Source organism: Callithrix jacchus, chromosome 13 (assembly GCF_049354715.1).
Source record: "Callithrix jacchus isolate 240 chromosome 13, calJac240_pri, whole genome shotgun sequence".
In the NCBI taxonomy this organism is placed as follows: domain Eukaryota; kingdom Metazoa; phylum Chordata; class Mammalia; order Primates; family Cebidae; genus Callithrix; species Callithrix jacchus.
This window is the reverse complement of record NC_133514.1, coordinates 53,496,779-53,516,695: the sequence shown is the minus strand read 5'-3', so window position 1 is coordinate 53,516,695 and position 19,917 is coordinate 53,496,779. Positions and strand designations below refer to the sequence as shown.

At 41.5% G+C, this 19,917-nt stretch overlaps 2 pseudogenes across 1 annotated transcript; both read left to right on the top strand.

The window, feature by feature from the left end:
• Positions 1–1,716: 1,716 nt before the first annotated feature.
• On the top strand, positions 1,717–3,708 carry LOC100390795 (actin-related protein 2/3 complex subunit 3 pseudogene; annotated as a pseudogene). The gene has a single exon (XR_013525718.1). The product of XR_013525718.1 is annotated as an actin-related protein 2/3 complex subunit 3 pseudogene (transcript).
• A 15,520-nt stretch (positions 3,709–19,228) lies between these two features.
• On the top strand, positions 19,229–19,673 carry LOC100395379 (large ribosomal subunit protein P1 pseudogene; annotated as a pseudogene).
• Positions 19,674–19,917: the final 244 nt, after the last annotated feature.

The following is a 19,917-nucleotide window of genomic DNA, read 5'->3' as shown; positions in this document are numbered from 1 at the left end:
AGTTTTTTAAATGTTAATTTTATTTTTCCAATTGAATAATAATTGTACATATTTATAGGATAAATAGTGATGTTTTGATACATATAATATGTAGTCTCAGATTAGGATAATTAGAAGATCCATCATCTCCAACATTTATCATTTTTTGTGTGGGGACATTCAATATCCTCCTTCTTGCTATTTGAAACTGTATATTATTTGTAACTACAGTCATCCTACAGTGGTATGAAACACTAAAACTCATTCCTCCTGTCTCCCTGTAATTTTGTATCCTTTAACGAATCTCTGTCTATCCCTCCTCCCCCATACCCTTCTCAGCCTCTAGTATCCTGTTATATTTTTTACTTCTATGAAATAAAAAAATATATATATTTTTTGATAGAGACAGGATTCTTGCTGCGATACTCAGGTTGGACTTGAACTCCTGGACTCAAAGGATCCTCCTGGCTCAGCATCCCAAAGTGCTGGGATTACAGGCATGAGCCACTATGCCCAAACAAGATAAACTTTTTCTAGCTTTCACATATGAGTGAGAACATGTGGTGTTTAACCTTCTCTTCCTGGCTTATTTCACTTAGCATAATGATCTCCAGTTCCATCCATGTTGCCATGAATGACAGGATTTCATGCTTTTTTATGGATGGATAGCATTCCATTGTATAAATATACCACATTTTCTTTATGCATTGATCTGTTATTGACACCTCGGTTGATTCCACATCCAGGCTATTATGATTAGCGCTGCAATAAACACAGGTGCACAGCTGTCTCTTTAATATACTGACTTTCCTTTGAGTAAATGGGTAGCAGTGGGATCGGTGGGTGTGGGTAGCTTTATTTGTAGTTTTCTAAGGAAGTTCCATACTGTTCTCTATAATGGCTGCACTAGTAATTGAGGAATCTGTTATTATTAATTGTACTAATAACTGAGGAAGACTGGAGTCCTTTTACCTTTCTGGCAGATTTTCTCTATATTTGGAATTACTTCAAAATGAATCATTAAAAATAATTTTAAAATGAGTACACTGTCTGAGAAAATAAGAGACAGTGAGTATAGAAAACGGAGTTTTGCTATAATGGGGAGAGTTGAGAAGAGTTTAATCAGTCTCAGCCTTCAATCTGTTTCCGTTGACACCATGAGGACCCAGGAGGTGCTCCCCAACAAAACTCAGCCCCAAACACAGATCTGACAGCTAATGAAATGATTCTTTTTATTTTATGCCACTGTGTTTCGAGGTAGATTGTTAGTAGCAATAGTGACTGGAACAGAGCCCTCTGGGTTATCCTTTATGAATCTTATAAACGCAGACCTCATTTTATTTTGCTTCACTTTGCTTCGAACAAACCTTCAAGTGTTGTCGTTTATCTGTGCTTCACAGATACTGCCATCTTTTGCAAATTGAAAGTTTGTGGAAACCCTTCATGGAGCAAGTCTGTCAGTGCCATTTTTCCAACAGCATGTGCTCCCTTGTGTCTCTTTTCACATTCCCCCAGAGAGGGAAACAGCATAGGACTGGAGGGTGCAATGCTTCCATGGTGTACCTCATTGCACAGACATTCCCCTGAGGCTGATGGGCAAGCCAGCACTATGCAGCCCACTCTTGATCAGCCCACACCCCATGGGAGTCTTGTTCCTTGGTGGCAAGTGTTTCCATAGTGCTATAGAATAGATAGTTTTCCCCTCAAAATCTCATGTTGAAATCTGATCCCCCAGGTTGGAGGCGAGGCCTGGTAGGAGGTGTTTGGAATCCTGGGGCGGATCGCTTTGTGCGGTATTCTCAGAAGTGAGTTCTCACTCTTAGTTCCAGAGAGAACTGACTGTGGAAGAGCCCAACACCTCCCTCCTTCTTTCTTCCTTTCTCTCTCCTGCTCCCCTTCATTTTCTGCCATGAGTGGAAGCTTTCTGGGGCCCTCACTGGAAGCAGATGCCAGTACAATATTTCTTGAACTGCCTGCAAAACTTACTGTAAGCCAAAAAAACCTATTTTCTTTATAAATTATCCGGCCTCAGGTGATTATTTTATTGCATTGCAGAATGGACTAAGACACATAGCCTCTAGGTGTCCAAGCCATGCTTTTCTTATCTAAACATGCAAAGAAATGAGTAGCCCCAAGTAGCCCCCTGCAGTCATTACCGCTTACTATAAACCTTGTCACCCACCTCCAAAACTGCAGCCCTCACTGGTGACTTTTCAGCCACTGCACACCCAAAGGTCATGTTCTCTAATAACATAAAGGCATCCATGGTACTCCCAAAGCTAAAGAGACCAGAGAACTCACTGCAAAAGAGAACGGAACTCTAGACCCAAGAGAAACCTCCCCTCAACTCTTGGGGCTCCATACAGAAGGCAGAAACCCCCAAAGTGGATATGTGACACATTTTTCTATGTTCTTAAGAGGTCTCAGGGTTGCTAGAAGTCGCCTCTAGATTTCTTCATGTGGTCTTGAAGATAGAAAAAGAAGGAGGAGCAGGAGTGGAAGGAAATTGAAAATTAACTTTTAGAGGAGGCAAACTGGGGCAATTTCAAGTTTTCTAAAAAGCAAAAACCATACCAACAAGAAAGGCACCACACAGAGAGACCAAACATACACATTTTTTAAAAGGGGGGATGTTCAGTTAACTGCAAACAAGTTCCCAGATACAGGATGCAAAAAGAGAAGAAAGCCAGGCGTGATGGCACACGGCTATAATCCCAGCACTTTGGAAGGCTGAGGTGGGAGGACTGCTTCAGCCTGGGAGTTTGAGACCAGCCTGAGCAACACAGTGAGACTCTGTCTTTACAGAAAGTTAAAAAAATTAGCTGGGCGGGCACCACTCTAACTCGATCCTCCTTCTCCGGGTTGAAACCTGGGCCCTGCCAAGATGCTGGCTGACCACTCTTCTCTCATGGAGCCCGACACCAAACTCTTTGGAAACATGGTACTGTTACCTATCAGAAGTCAATTCAAAGGGCCTGCCCCAGAGAGACAAAAGATACAGATATTATGGATGAAGCCATCTATTACTTCAAGCCCAATGTCTTCTTCAAGAACCATGAAATTAAGAATGAAGCTGATGGGACCTTGATATATATAACTCTCCACATTTCTGAGTCTCTGAAGAAACTCCAAAAGTGCGATTCCAAACGCCAAGGTGAGAAAGAAATGTATACACTGGGAATCACTAATTTTCCCATTCCTGGAGAGCCTCGTTTTTCACTTAATGCAATTTATGCCAAACCTGCAAACAAACAGGAAGATGAAGTGATGAGAGCCTATTTACAACAGCTAAGGCAAGAGACTGGACTGAGACTTTGTGAGAAAGTTTTCGACCCTAAGGTTGATAAACCCAGCGAGTGGTGGACTTGCTTTGTGAAGAGACAGTTCATCAACAAGTCTTTCAGCACCCGGACAGTGAAGGGAGCTCGAGCAGCCACCATCTTCGGAGCGCTGGGCAGCATTTTCCAGCAAGATGTACACAATCTTTTGCCTTTATTTCATAAAGTTTTATACAGAAGAGAGAAGAGCATGTCTTTACTTCAAAAACTCTTGATCAAGAATTCGGGTAGGAGAAAAGAAAGTGGGTTATCAAGGGTGATTTGAAACTTTCTGCAGTATCAAGCTGGCGCTTAATAAGAACAAGTAATAATAAAGAAATTTCTAGGAAAAAAAAAATAGCCAGGTGTAGTGGTAAGCCCCTGTAGTGCCAAATACAATGGGAGGCTGAGGTGGGAGGATTTCCTGAGCCCAGAGGTCAGGGCTGCAGAGACCACGATAGTGCCACTGTACTCCAGCCTGGGAAACAGAGTAAGACCCTGTCTCAACAAAATAAGAAATTTAAAAAATCAGTTTTATCCCCCGCCACACACAACACAACCATAATACCAGCCTTTAATTAATCTGAGTTCTGATCACAGAGTTCATTCATTAATTAATTTTTAAAATTTATTGTTTTAGAGACATGGTCTTGCTCTGTTGCCCAGGCTGGAGTGCAGTGGTGTAGTCACTGCTCACTGTAGCCCCAAACTCCTGGGCTCAAGCAATCCTCCCTCCTTGGCCTCCCAGAGTGCTGGGAGAGTCACTGTGCCTGGCCTCCTCTTCAAGCTCTTTTACTTTTGCTTCTGCTGCTAGCTGGACTTCCAGTTTGTTCACAGAGGTGGCCACCCCACTACAGGGCTGCTCACCCCTTTCTGCCCTCCCTTGCTGTGGTGGGGTAGGTGGCTCTCAGCTAAAGGTCGCTCTAAGCCTGCCAGTATTTGGGGAGCATCTCTATACTCATGACAAGGTCCACAAGCATCTAAAACATGAGCCGCACCATTCCACACAGAGATGGCACCACCCTGGGGTCTCCTCCAAGGATGCTTCAGTGCTTTTACCCATTTTTACCCATTTCTTAGTCTCAGCTCCTGGCTAGTTCACCAAATGTTCTGCAGTGAGCCAGGCTGTGCAAACCTGCTCCCAAAGGCTGGGGAAGCTAAGAAGCCAAAGAAAGAGGCTGACAATTCCAGTTTCTCAGAAAGAAACATTTTCTTTCTTTCTTTTTTTTTTTGAGATGGAGTCTTACTCTGTCACCAGCCCGAACTGCAGTGGCACTATCTTGGCTCACTTCAACCTCCGCCTCCTGGGTTCAATTGATTCTCCTGCCTCAGCCTCCCGAGTAGCTAGAACTACAGGCATGCACCACCATGCCCAGATAATTTTTGTATTTTTAGTAGAGATGGGGTTTCACCATGTTGGCCAGGATGGTCTTGATCTCTTGATTTTGTGATCTACCCATCTCCCTCCCAAAGTGCTGGGATTATGGGCATGAGCCACGATGCCCAGCCTAGAAACAAACATTTAATAGGGACTTACAAACAGAAGCCATGTCTCAGGCAGCTGCAAGATGGTGGAACCCTGCAATAGCCCTTCAGGAAAAGAATGATATAGCTATATATAAACATATATATTTTTAAAATATATATATTAAATGTATTTAATATATATACAAGAAATATATATTTTAAGATACAGTCTCGCTCTATCTCCCAGGTTGGAGTGCAGTGACATGACCGTGCCTCACTGAAATCTTGACTTCCTGGGCTCAAGTGATCCTCCCACCTCAGCCTCCCAAGTTGCTATTAATGTATAACAGGTGTGAGCCACTGCCACAGCTTTCTTTGGTAAAACGTGTAGCTGGTCACACCTCAGACTTTTTGTGAAATTTATGAACACTGGAAAAGTTTGATAAACATCTCTATGAAAGGTTTTCTATGCCTGAGACAGATTCTCACTCTGTAGCCCAGGCTAGAGTGCAGTGGTATGATTGTAGCTCATAGTTCACTGTTACCCTGAATTTTTGGGCTTAAGCAATTCTCTTGCCTCAGCCTTTCAAGTATCTAGGACTACTCTTAGGATCTTACCCAAGAGGAATAAAAACAGATGTTCACAAAAAGATTTGTGCAAGAATGGTCTGTCAGGAGACAATTCTCTGTAGGTCTCTGGTGTTTTACACATCTTGTGAGCAGAAGCGCTGGCTGCTTTTTCTGAGCTATCTGGATGTTTGTACAGAGAACAGCCTTGGAAGATAACAATAATGTCACCCTCCAGGGCAGTTATAAAAGATTAGGAATCCTTAAGCTCAGGATTCCTCTCTTGTAACACCTGCATAACTGTGTGCAGATGTCAGTTGGCTTTCTCCACGTCACCCTGTGGAAATTGGGACTTAGGGAATGCTCACCAATTCCAGTAACTGTGGCCACTGCTATTGCTGTTAGCAAGAAAACTGTCACTCCCTCTGGAGTCTTGTGTTATCTGCCAGCATCCATGAAATTGCAGCGGGCTGATTCATAATCTTGCAAATAGGATGACATTTCAAACCTTGCATACTTCTTGACATGTTTGTAGCAGCTCCTTTCAGAATTGTCCAGTTAAATAAGGGTTATGGGAGGCCATTGTTTTGGACTAGCCTCCTGCACTGGGCCAAGGGAGACTAGACCAAACCAGAATGATGTCATTTGTACTAACTGTCACCTAATCAAACTGAACAGTGACATGGGCTGGTTTTTCTAAAAATCAGGAGATTCCAGTCAACTTGAGTCAGTATCAGTGTTTAGTACCACAAGGAAAGTAACTGAAAAGACCCATCTGCTTTTCCTTCTTTGCTTCTGCCTTCTTTAGCCCTTTCCTGCCTACAAGCTCAACTCATTGGAACACTCATTCCATTTTATAGAATGAGGTGCTGCCTGATTCCAGGATGGAAAATAAAAGCCAATTCAATCTTTAGACTAAGTTGTTGTAATTTTGTCTTCTAACAGCCCTAAAGTGGAAACAATCCAAATGTCCATCAACTGGAAAAGAGATCAAATTAGTTGTGTCATACTTAAATGATGTAATACCACTCAGCCATAAAAAGGAATGAACTATGGAGACCAGCCTGGGCAACATGGTGAAAACTTCCTTCTAAAAATATACAAAAATTAGCCAGGCATGGTGGCACATGCCTGTAGTTCCAGTTACTCAGGAGGCTGACGTAGAAGGATCACCTGAGCCTGGGGAGGTTGAGGCTGCAGGAGGTCATAATCATACCACTGCACTCTGGCCTGGGCAGCAGAGTGAAACTCTGTCTCAAAAACAAACAAAGAATGGACTGGCCAGACACAGTGGCACACACTTGTAATCTCAGTGATTTGGGAGGCTGGGGTGGGAGGATTGCTTGAGGTCAGGAGTGTGAGACAAGCCTGGGCAACACAGTGAGATCCTCTCTCAATAAAAAAAATTTCATTGTTGTTGAGATGGAGTCTCGCTCTTGTTGCCCAGGCTGGAGTGCAATGGTGCAATCATGGCTCACCACAACCTCCACCTCCTGGGTTTAAGTGATTCTCCTGCTTCAGCCTTCTAAGTAGCTGGGATTACAGGCATGTACCACCAAATCCATCTAATTTTGTATTTTTAATAGAGACGGAGTTTCTTCATTGTTGGTCAGGCTGGTCTCAAACTCCTGACCTCAGGTGATCTACTCGACTCGGTCTCCCAAAGTGCTGGGGTTACAGGCATGAGACCACACCCACCCTAAAAATATATATTTAAAATTAGCTGGGCATGGTGGTATGCAACTATAGTCCCAGCTGTGCAGGATGCTGAAGCAGGAGGATCACTTGAGCCCAGGAAGTTGAGGCTAAGGTGAGCTATGTTTGTGCCACTGCCCTCCAGCCTGGATAACAGAACAATATCCTATCTAAAAAAATAAAAAAATTAAGTAAAAAATTTTAAAATAATAAAACTAAGGCCAGGCGCGGTGGCTCAAGCCTGTGATCCCAGCACTTTGGGAGGCCGAGGTGGGTGGATCCCGAGGTCAAGAGATCGAGACCATCCTGGTCAACATGGTGAAACCCCGTCTCTACTGAGAATACAAAAAATTAGCTGGGCACGGTGGCGCGTGCCTGTAATCCTAGCTACTCAGGAGGCTGAGGCAGGAGAATTGCCTGAACCCAGGAGGCGGAGGTTGCGGTGAGCCGAGACTGCGCCATTGCACAATGGCCTAACAAGAACAAAACTCCGTCTCAAAAAAAAAACAATAAAATAATAAAACTAAAGCAGGTCTGATCTGCTGAAACATGCAGCATGAATGAATCTCAAAAACAGGTTGAGCAAAAGAAACCTTACATAAAATAGTGCTGTGTGATTGCACTTATGTAAGTTCTAGAATAGGCATGGCTAATCTGTGGTATAAAAATGAGGACAGTAGTTGTTTCTTCATATGGGCAAAGTTGGGACTGATTAGGAAAGGACCCAAAGGAATCTTCTTGGTAATGAAATGTTTCCTAGATAGGAGTTGGGTGGAGTTTTGCATTTTTAAAGACTCATAGAATGCTACAGTTAATATATCTATGTCATTATATCTAAATTGTACCTTGAAATAAAAACAACACTATAAAAATACAATGATCTAGATAAGTATTTGCAAGCCAAAGTGTTTAGGGATAGAATGTACTCAGGTCTGCAACTTTCTTTCTTTCATTTTTTTATATTTTTAGAGATGGGATCTTGCTCTATTGCCCAGGCTGGAGTGCAGTGGCATGGCCAGAGTTCACTGCAGTTTTGAACTCCAGGGTTCAAGTGACCCTCCCACCTCAGCCTATTGAGTGCCTGGGACTCCAGGTACATGCCACCTTGGCTTTTTTTTTTCTTTGTAGAGATAGTCTCACTGTATTGCCCAGGTGCTGGTCTCAGACTCCTGGCTTCAAGGGATTCATGAGTAGCTGGGATTACAGGTGCAAGCCAGTGAGCCCAGTTTTGCAACTTACTTTGAAATGCATTTAAAAAAATAAGCTGAATTGGGAGGCTGAGGCAGGTGGATCACTTGAGGTCAGGAGTTTGAGACCAGCCTGGCCAACATGGTGAAACCCATCTGTACTAAAAATACATAAATTAGCTGGCTGTGGTGGTGGGAGCCTGTAATCCCAGCTACTCAAGAGGCTGAGGCAGGACAATCACTTAAACCCTGAAGGCAGAGGTTGCAGTGAGCCAAGATCATCCCACTGCACCCCAGCCTGGGTGACAAGAGCAAGACTCTGTCGCTACATAAATAAATAAAATAAGATGAATTGATGGATGGATAGGTACATGGACAGAGAATGGAGAGACAGGTGATGAAATCAATAGAACAGCATATTGACAATTGTAGAATTTAACGATTGGATTTATCACTGTGCAACTCTTCAGCTTTTCTATATATGTGAACATTTTCATAATAAAATATTGGAGAAAAAGGCATATAAAAATTCTAATGGGGTTAGTGATATTGTACTGTGAAAAGAGTTTGTTAATGAAAATAAGGTTGGGAAATAGCCCTCAAAGCTGAGTTTGTCAGTCTTTCCAATTATTATAAATAAGCTATAAATTCAGAGATGTCTGTCAGACAAGAAAGAGACAGAGAAGGGAGAGAAATAAAAGAGGATGTCAAGATTTCTGGCTTGGTTTAAAATAATTTTATATCAAGTGTTTCAAGAGTTTCCATTTGCTACATAAAACTTTACTAATAAAAAAGGAAGTATTTTTTTAAATTATCATGGACAATTTATAAGTAACATGCTTCATACAAATTATCCCCTAATGCCACCAAAATTCTGATAAATCAATTAAAATTTTATTAAATTATGAACATGTATTATGTATTATTATTGTACAAGTCTAGATACTTCATCTTATGGCACTATTGTATTTTTTGCATGTTGTATGTATTTTTTAATTTATAAAAATCGTTTTGGCTATATCTAATATTTTTAATGATGAAATAAATTATTATATTATTTTTGGGGAAAATATAATTTATTTCATGTCACAGTTCTCAGCAACAGTTTCGGGAAAATACATTAGTACTTATGTTTTAAATACAGAATTATGTTAGGATAAGTGTCTTACTATTTATATCCTATGTGAGAAAATTAGATTGGATGATCATATATCTTTTTAGCCCAATATTCTATTCTTAATTCCATTTCCTGAGCAGTGAAATTAAAAATCACAGCTGACTTTTTCCTTTCAAATAGAAAGCATCATTGTTTCCTTCCCTCATATTGCATCGCTTTCATAAATAGTTCAAACAATACAGAGACAGGAACATGTTCTCATACATATTCTGTCCAGATAATGAACACTTTATTGTTTGCTCTATGTCATAAATATCCTTCACACCAAAAATTAAAGATCTATCTTTTAAAAACTATACACAGTATTCTACTGCAATACTTGTATTTTAATTGACTTACTCAAGCCATTGTTGATGGAGATTTCATTATTAAAAATTACCATAGTCTAAATATTCTTATGCATGCCACACTTGTCCTATTATAATCTTGGACTATGTTTTTGGATCACAGTCTATGTATATTTAAAATTTTGTTAGATATCCTAAATTTCTCTCTAGGGAGCCTACACCAATTTACAGTTCCACAAACCATGTTAGATTTTGGCTAGTGCTTCAGCTTCTAGAACTCTGTAGCTCCTACTTCACAACTTAAACCACTTAACAAAGGAACTCTGAGATATTCACTAGCAGGACATTTGGCATCTTTTATTTGCCAGATACTGCCATTTAAATCAAATACTTTAGAAATATTGAAGGATATTTCAATCGATCATCCTTTGTTGTAATTAGACTCACACATAAGCTTCCTAAGGAATGGTAACCCTCTCTAGTTTTAAACGTCTATCATTTTAAAAGTCTGCAACAGCTACTATAAGGAAATCCTTTTGATGGCAAACTTCAAAGCCCTATTTTGATTAAGGCTCTTTTCTTTGTGTTTCAACTTCAGTAAAAAGATGAAATACCTGATTGCTTTACTTGAAAACTAAAAATTTAGTCATTAAAGGCACATCTCCACAAGCATAGCTGAATCCAACTGGACTGAAACACTGCATTCCTTAAATAAACACTGACATCTCTTCTCCTGTTTGGAAAGCTCTGTGCTAGGTATGAATGGAAAAGAAGGAGAAAATGGGAAGAAAGAGAGGGGAAGCCACCTAATATCTGTTTGAAAAAATTACTAAATAAAACTACTAAGTGCTTCAGAAAGATCTGGAGCTAAAGTGAATGTTTTTGACTGAGTCACAAATAGTACATCTACATGGTTGCAGTCAGAGCCAGAACCACAGATAGAGCAGTGAACCAGAATGTCTATGCTCCATTAAGCAATCCTCTGCAAATTATACTATCCTAGGCTGTGTTCTATCTAGCCAGACCATAGACCTTAGAGAGATTTAAAAACTTATTCAAGGTCACCTGTAACCAGTAAGTGGCAAACTCCAGACTCAACCCAGTATCTATTTGATTGTGGGACCCCACTTCACTGCCTTTGTGCATATTATTTTAGGTAAGTGCCAGAACAACCTAAAAATTAGTTAGCATTAACAACATTATTACAAATGACCTATCCAAGGTTAAAAAAGTATGGGATCAGCTGGGCACAGTGGCTTATGCCTGTAATCCTGGCACTTTGGGAGGCCAAGGCGAGTGGATCACCTGAGGTCAGGAGTTTGAGACCAACCTGGCCAACATGGTGAAATCCTTTCCTCACTAAAAATACAAAAATTAGCTGGTTGTGGTAGCACACACCTGTAATCCCAGCTACTCTGGAGGCTGAAGCAGGAGAATTGCTTGAACCTGGGAACAGTTTGCAGTGAGATGAGATTGCACCACTGCACTCCAGCCTGGACAGCAGAGCAAGACTTCATCTCAAAAAAAATATGATCATAAAGCATGAATCAGCAGAGTATGGCTTATGGTCCAAATCAGGACTTTCATCTGTTTTTCTAAATAAAGTTATTTTGGAACACAGCCACATTCATTTGCTTACTTATGGTCTATGGTTGCTTTTGCACTAGCACAGCAGAGTTGAGTAGTTGCAACAGAAACCATATGGACTGCAAAACCTAAAGTGCTTACTAACTGGCCCTTTAAGAAAAAGTTTGCCGACTGATGTAGAGCAGGAATTAGAGCCAAGATTCAAACTCAGTTCTGCCAAATTCCAGAAATTCTGTGCCATATTATCTGGTCTAAGTATACCTGCGTATTGTGTATACAGATTTTTGCAAAGTGTTTGACAGTATTTTTCATATCCTCATGGATAAGTTAAAGTAATGTGGCCTGGATGAGTACAGTTACTTGCTAATTCAGTGCCTATGAGTAGAGGTTCTCCCACCATCATTGTAACTGTGACTGCCTGGCCAAATCACATCTGGGTTATATATACAATATTTTGGTGAATCATCTTGGAGTTGAGGAGAGGTTGCTTTAATGACTGGTAGAAAACTTGAAAGGAATTCTTTGTTGATTGTCAGTCAAAAGCTAGCCAAGCTCAACCCTTCCTTGAAAGCAATACAACTTAAGCAAGATGTCCTGTTATAGACTGAGACAGGGAAAGCTTGAATAGGATTCTCTGTGGTAAAGAATTTGCCAACTTCCACCTAAAGGCAATAGCCTCTAATCCCTCCTAGTACCCAACCTCTATTCTCATGCTGCTATGAAGAAATACCCAAGACTGAGTAATTTATAAAGGAAATGGGCTTAATTGCCTCACAGTTCTGCATGGCTGGGAAAGCCTCAGGAAATGTACAATCATGGTAGAAGGGGAAGCAAACATGTCCTTCTTCACAAGGTGGCAGGAAAGAGAAGTGCTGAGCAAAAGGGAAAAAAGCCCCTTATAAAACCATCAGATCTTATGAGAACTCACTCACTATCATGAGAACAGTCTGGGGGTAACCACCCCCATGATTCAACTACCTCTGACCAGGTTCCTCCCATGACACATGGGGATTATGCAAACTACAATTCAAGATGCGATTTGGGTGGGGACATAACCAAATCATATCACCAACAAAATGACAATGAAGCATTATATAAAATAAAAGCCATAATTCCACAAGGACAAAGAGATGGGAGAGAGAAGACAAAAATAATGACATTTGGGAGCTACAAAGCAGATTAATATGCTAACCGCTCTGGCTAACCCAGCCACAAAGAAAGCCAATTTACTGTGAACTCCCCCCCCTCCCCGCCACCCTGCAAAGCTCAGAAATTAGAATGAGTAAGGAAGAGGTTCAGGAGCTAAAACCAAAAGGATTGAGTGAAAGTCTTTTAAAGAAATAATGAGACCCCGCGTTTTATCCCTATTCCATATGTTCATCCACATACCTTCAGGCCTCCTTGTCTCCTATGTTCCAGGCTTTTTCTTTCAAGATCCATGAGCAGACAGCCAGGCAGTTGGCTTGGGCATGGGAAATGGGCAAGAAATTATGACTTTATGGGAGATGACTTTCTTTGGACTTCTGATGGTTCATTTTTGCTTCCTTGAGTATAGATATCAAGTAGCAGCTCACTGGCTGTCTGCTTATTTTTCCCTAAGGGATAGCATGTGCTGTTAACTACCTTTATTGCTCCTTGTTGGCTGAGTCCTGTGGCTGTCCCTTTGGCCTTACTCATCACTATGTTAAATCCAGCCTCTTGGCTTCTGCATGTTAAGTGCTGCTGCCTAGCCTATATTATGTCAAGGTCCCATTTTCCCCATGGATATTGACAAGTCCAGTTTTGTGCCTGTCTCTCCTATCATCATTCCTGACTGTCAAAGGAGGAGATCACTGAAGATCTTAGTAATGGTGGTACCCCTCTAGCAAGCACATGTCTAACAGCCTTGGTGGATGGAGCATCCTGGGCCCTCTTGGGGAACATGGCCCTTTAGGGGGATCGTCTGGCCTCACATATTATACCCATTCCAATATTCCCACTTCTCTCAACCTTTTCATTCTTTTTTCTACCATCTCCAAGGGAAACTCAGACATCTCTGCTTCACCGAGTGTTAGTCATTGCTTTTCCTAGACTTCTAGGCTTTTAAACTAAACATGTTTGCTCTATTCCTTGAGATTTTTGCTATGTTAAAACTTATGTCTTGAGAAAGTGTCCAAGAATAATGAATTCTTGCTTATCCAGTATTCCATTCTGACCTCTTGAATAGGAACCCTCAAAATCCAATGCCAGTATACTCCCTCGACTCCTAATAGTACATGCTGGCCAATTCCAGCAACTCTTTTAGTAGTGTCTCATTCCCTCACTATCAGGCCCAGCATGTTCCAGCCAGGCTATGCTTGGATTCAATTCTAGTTATTGGCTTGGCTCTCAGGACAGCCAGTAGGGGTAGCTCCTGAGGGATACCCCTCTTGTATTGTCAGAGAGAGACCTATGCAATTATTTCTATCATGGAAGAACTGTCAGCTCTTACTAGGAAGGGATGACACCTTTGAAAGTATGGGAAGTGGATAAATAAAATAGCCATCTCCCTGGGACAGAGTACCTGGGGGAAGGGACAGCTGTGGGCACAGCTTCAGCAGACTTAAACATCCCTGTCTGCTGGATCAATGCAGCAGATCTCCCAGCACAGCATTCAAGCTCCAGTAAGGGTCAGACTGCTTCCTCAAGTGGATCCCTTACCCCCGTGTCTCCTGATTGGGAGACATCTCCCAGCAGAGGCCAACAGACACCTCATACATGAGAGCTCTGCTGGCATCTGGTGGTTGCCCCTCTGGGACAAAACTTCCAGAGGAAGGAACAGGCAGCAATCTTTGATGTTCTTCAGCCTCTGCTGGTGATACCCAGGCAAACAGAGTCTGGAATAGACCTCCAGCAAACTCCAGCAGACCTGCAGCAAAAGGGCCTGACCATTGAAGGAAAACTAACAGAAAGGAATAGCATCAACATCAACACAAAGGATGACCACACAAAACCTCCATCCAAAGATCACCAACAGCAAAGACCAAAGGTAGATAAATCCATGAAGATGGGGAGAAACTAGCACAAGAAAGCTGACAATTCCAAAAACCAGAATGCCTCTTCTCTTCCAAAGGATTACAACCCCTTATCAGCAAGGGAACAAAACTGGACAGAGAATGAGTTTGATGAATTGACAGAAGTAGGCTTTGGAAGATGGATAATAACAAACTCCTCTGCACTAGAGGAGCATGTTCTAACCCAATGGAAGGAAGCTAAGAATATTGAAAAAGGGTTAGAGAAATTGCTAACTAGAATAACCAGTTTAGAGAAGAACATAAATGACCTGATGGAGCTGAAAAACACAGCACAAGAACTTCATGAAGTATACACAAGTATCATTGCTGAATAAATCAAGAGGAAGAAAATATATCAGAGATTGAAGATCAATTTAATGAAATAAAATGTGAAGACAAGATTATATTAAAAAGAATGAAAATGAATGAACAAAGCCTCTAAGAAATATGGGACTATGTGAAAAGACCAAGCTACGTTTAATTGGTGTACCCGAAAGTGATGGGGAGAATGGAACAAAATTGGAAAACATTCTTCAGGATGTTATCCCATAGAACTTAGCCAGCCTAGCAAGACAGGCCAACATTTAAATTCAGGAAATACAGAGAACACCACAAAGATACTCCTCAACAAGAGCAAACCCAAGACATATAATTGTCAGATTCACCAAGGTTGAAATGAAGTAAAAAATGTTAAGGGCAACCAGAGAGAAAGATTGGGTTACCCACAAAGGGAAGCCCATCAGTGTAACAGCAGATCTCTCTGTAAAAAGCCTACAAGCCAGAAGAGAGTGGGGGCCGATATTCAACATTTTTGAAGAAAAGAATTTTCAACCAAGAATTTCATATCCAGCCAAACTAAGCTTCATAAATGAAGGAGAAATAAAATCCTTTACAGACAACCAAATGCTGAGAAATTTTGTCACCACCAGGCCTTCCTTACAAGAGCTCCTGAAGAAAGCACTAAACATGAAAAGGAACAACTGGTAGCAGCCACTGCAAAAATATACCAAATTGGGCTGGATGCAGTGGCTCACACCTGTAATCCCAGCACTTTGGGAGGCTGAGGGCAGGCAAATCATGAGGTCAGAGATTTAGACCATCCTAGTTAACATGATGAAACCCCATCTCTACTAAAAAAATTAAAAACTTAGCCAGGGGTGGTGATGGGCACCTGTAATCCCAGCTACTTGGGAGGCTGAGGCAGGAGAATCACTTGAACCAGGGAGGCGGATGTTGCAGTGAGCTGAGATTGCACCACTGTACTCCAGCCTGGGCAACAGAGCAAGACTTCATCTCAAACAACAACAACAACCATACCAAATTGTAAAGACCATTGACCCTATGAAGAAATTGCATCAACGAACAGATGAAATAACCAGCTAGAATCATAATGACAGGTCACATTCACACATAACAATATTAACCTGAAATGTAAACAGGCTAAATGCCTCAATTAAAAGACACAGACTAGCAAGTTGAATAAAAAGTCAAGACCTATTGGTATGCTGTATTCAGGAGACTCATCTCATGTGCAAAGGTGACACACATAGGCTCAAAATAAAGGAATGGAGGAATATTTACCAAGCAAATAGATAGCAAAAAGCAATAAATAAATAAAAATAAAGCAGGGGTTGAAATCCTAGTCTCTGATAAAACAAACAAAAATCAAAAAAGACAAAGAAGGGCATTACATCATAGTAAATGGATCAATGCAACGAGAAGAGTTAACTATCCTAAATATATTTGCACCCAGTACAGGAGCACCCAGATTCATAAAGCAAGTTCTTAGAAACCTGCAATGAGACTTATACTCCTAAACAATAATAGTGGGAGACTTTATCTTGCCACTGTCAGTATTAGATAGATCAAGGAGACAGGGAATTAACAAGGGTATTTAGGACTTGAACTCACTTCTGGACCAAGCAGACCTAATAGACATCTACAGAATTCTTCACCCCAAATCAACAGAATATACATTCTTCTCAGCATTACATTGCATTTATTTTAAAATTGAACACATAATTGGAAGTAAAACACTCCTCAGCAAATGCAAAAGAATGGAAATCGTTACAGTCTCTCAGACCACAGTGCAATCAAATTGGAGCTCAGGATTAAGAAACTCACTCAAAACTGCACAGCTACGTGGAAACTGAACAACCTTCTCCTGAATGACTATTGGGTAAATAATGAAATGAGGGCAGAAATAAATAAGGTGTTTGAAACCAGTGAGAACAAAGACACAATGTACCAGAATCTCTGGGATATAACTAAAGCAGTGTTTAGAGCACTAAATTTATAACACTAAATGCCCACAGGAGAAAGCAGGAAAGATCTAAAATTGACAACCTAATATCACAATTAAAAGAACTAGAGGCAGGAACGATCCAAGATGGCCGATCGCTAACATCCCGGGATTGCAGCTCTCAGGGAAGGCGCGGAGAACTAGAGGACGCCACACTTTCAGACAAAGTCTGGCTGCTCAGGGAGCAGAAGATCCCCCAGTGGAGGAAACACACGGGTCGCCAGTGTGACTCTCGTGGCCAGCGCAGTGGTTCCGCCGGCACCTCGGCGCGGCAGCTCTCGGAGCAGAGTAAACACATTTGGAGGACCCGCAGGGGCCCCCAGCACAATACCAGAGCCCGGCGCAGCGGCAGTGACGGCACCTCGGCGCGGCAGCGCTCGGCGCAGAGTAAACGGGACGGGTTCCCCTTCTGACCGAGGTTTGGAGTCCTGGGAAGGCAGAGTCGCCTACTACGGACACAAGAAGGAAGCCAGACAGGAGAATACTGGGCAGAAAAGCACCATCAGTTTTAACGCCGCTGCTCTGGCCCTGGGAACTAACAACCTGGATGTCCACTCAAGAGACCTAATCTGAAAGTTGGTAATTTCAAAGACGACAGGAGTATAAATTTACAATGACGGGAAGAAACCAGGGTAAAAAAGCTGAGAATACTCAAAGTCAGAACGCCTCTCCCTCTAAAGATGATCACAGTTCCACATCAACAATGGAACAAGGCTTGATGGAGAACGAGCGCATCCTGATGACAGAATCACTCTTCAAGGAATGGATAATAACAAACTTTGGTGAGTTAAAAGAACATGTTGTAGCCCAATGTAAAGAAACTAGGAACTTTGAAAAAAGGTTTGATGAAATCCTATTGAGAATAGACAACTTAGAGAGGAGTATGAGTGAATTAATGGAACTGAAGAATACAATACAGGAACTCCGAGAAGTATGCACAGGTTTAAACACTCGAATTGTTCAAGCAGAAGAAGGGATATCAGAGGTCAAAGTCCAACTTAATGAAAGAAAACATGAAGAAAAGATTAGAGAAAAAAGGATAAAAAGGAATGAGCAAAGTCTCCAAGAAATGTGGGACTATGTGAAAAGACCAAATTTACGTTTGATAGGTGTACCTGAATGTGACGGAGAGAATGAATCCAAGCTGGAAAATACCCTTCAGGATATTATTCAGGAAAATTTTCCTAAACTAGCAAAGCAGGTCAACATTCAACCCCAGGTAATACAGAGAACACCACAAAGATATTCCTCAAGAAGAGCAACCCCAAGGCACATAATCGTTAGATTCACCAGGGTTGAAATGAAGGAGAAAATACTAAGGGCAGCCAGAGAAAAAGGTCATGTTACCCACAAAGGCAAGCCTATCAGACTTACAGCAGATCTCTCAGCAGAAACTCTACAAGCCAGAAGAGAGTGGGGACCAATATTCAACATCCTCAAAGAACAGAACCTTCAGCCCAGAATTTCATATCCAGCCAAACTAAGCTTCACAATTGAAGGAAAAATAAAATCTTTTATGAACAAGCAAGAACTCAGAGATTTTATTACCACCAGGCCTGCTTTACAAGAGCTTCTGAAAGAAGCATTACACACAGAAACAACCAGTATTAGCCTTTCTAAAAATACACCAAAAAGTAAAGAGCACCAACATAAAGAAGAATTTATACCAACGAATGGATAAAACAGCCGGTCAACATCAAATGGCAGTAACCCTAAATATAAATTGACTAAATCCCCCAATCAAAAGAGATGGCCAAAACCCAATGGCATGTTACATCCGGACCTGTTTCACATGCAAGGATACACAAAGACTCAAAACAAAGGGATGGAGAAAGATTTACCAACCAAATGGAGAGCAAAAATAAATAATAAATAAATAAAAAGCAGGAGTTGCAATTCTCGTATCGGATAAAATAGATTTTAAAGCAACAAAGATACAGTGATAAAAGGATCAATGCAACAACAAGAACTAACGATCCTAACACCCAGATACGAGACTTAGATTCAATGAGACAGAAAATTAATAAGGATATCAAGGACTTGAACTCAGATCCAGAACAAGTAAACTTAATAAATATTTATAGAGCTCTCCACTTCAAATACACAAAATATACATTCTTGTCAATACCACATCACACCTACCCATAAGTTTAAATGAAACATTGATTGGCCATTATTAATACCCAATTTTTTTCAAAATAAAGCAATATTTCCATTTACTCTCCCTCTTTTTCTTCCTCTTTCTTCCTCTCCATTACTTATTTTTTTTCTTTTTCTTTCCTTCTCTCAAAAAAAAAGAAATCAACTTGTAAACCTCTAGATCCAGGTCCGCAACGTCTCTCTCATTGCTTGATTTCCTTCCTTCCCTTCCCTGCCCCCCTCCCCGCTTCCTCCCTTCCTTCCTTCCTTCATCCCTTCCTTCCTCCCTACCGTCCTTCTTCCCTCCCTTCCTGCCTTCCTCCCCACCCCAAAAAAAAAAAAAAAAAAAAAAAGAACTAGAGAAGCGTTCCTCAGCTGCTGCCAAGGTGCTTGGTCCTTCCAAGGAAACTAAGGCCATGTTGAAATAAGGCCCTCACTTCATGCGGTCACTAGCACCACATCCAGCAGCACTAGCCCACACTCACCGGCACCATGGCCTCCATCTCTGAGCTCGCCTGCAGCTACTTGGCTCTCATGCTGCACAGCAATGAGGTGACCATCATGGAGGATAAGATCAATGCCCTCATTAAAGCAGTGATATAAATGTTGAACCTTTTTGACCATGCTTGTTTGCAAAGGCCCTGGACAATGTCAACATTGGGAGCCTCATCTACAAGATAGGAGCTGGTGGACCTGCTCCAGCAGCTGATGCTTCACCAGCAGGAGATCCTGCTCCCTCCACTGCTGCTGCTCTAGCTGAGGAGAAGAAAGTGGAAGCAAAGAAAGAAGAATCCAGGGAGTCTGATGATGACATAGACTTTGGTCCTTTTGACCAAACCTTTTTATAATGTGAACTTTTAAAAAAAAAAAAAGAAGAAGAACTAGAGAAGCAAGAGCAAACAAATTCAAAAGATAACAGAAAGAGGTGTCAGATCCAAGATGGCTGATCGCTAACAGCTTGGGATTGTAGCTCCCAGTGAAAGCGCAGAGAACGAGAGGACACCACACTTTCAGACGATTTTTTGTCACTCACGGACCAGAAGATTCCCAGTGGAGGAGCCCCATGGGTCACCAGCGTGACTCTTGTGGCTGGCGCAGCAGTTTTGCTGGTGCCTCAGCATGGCAGCTCTTCGTGCAGAGTAAACAGGAAGGAGATTCCTGGGCAGAAGAGCACCATCAGT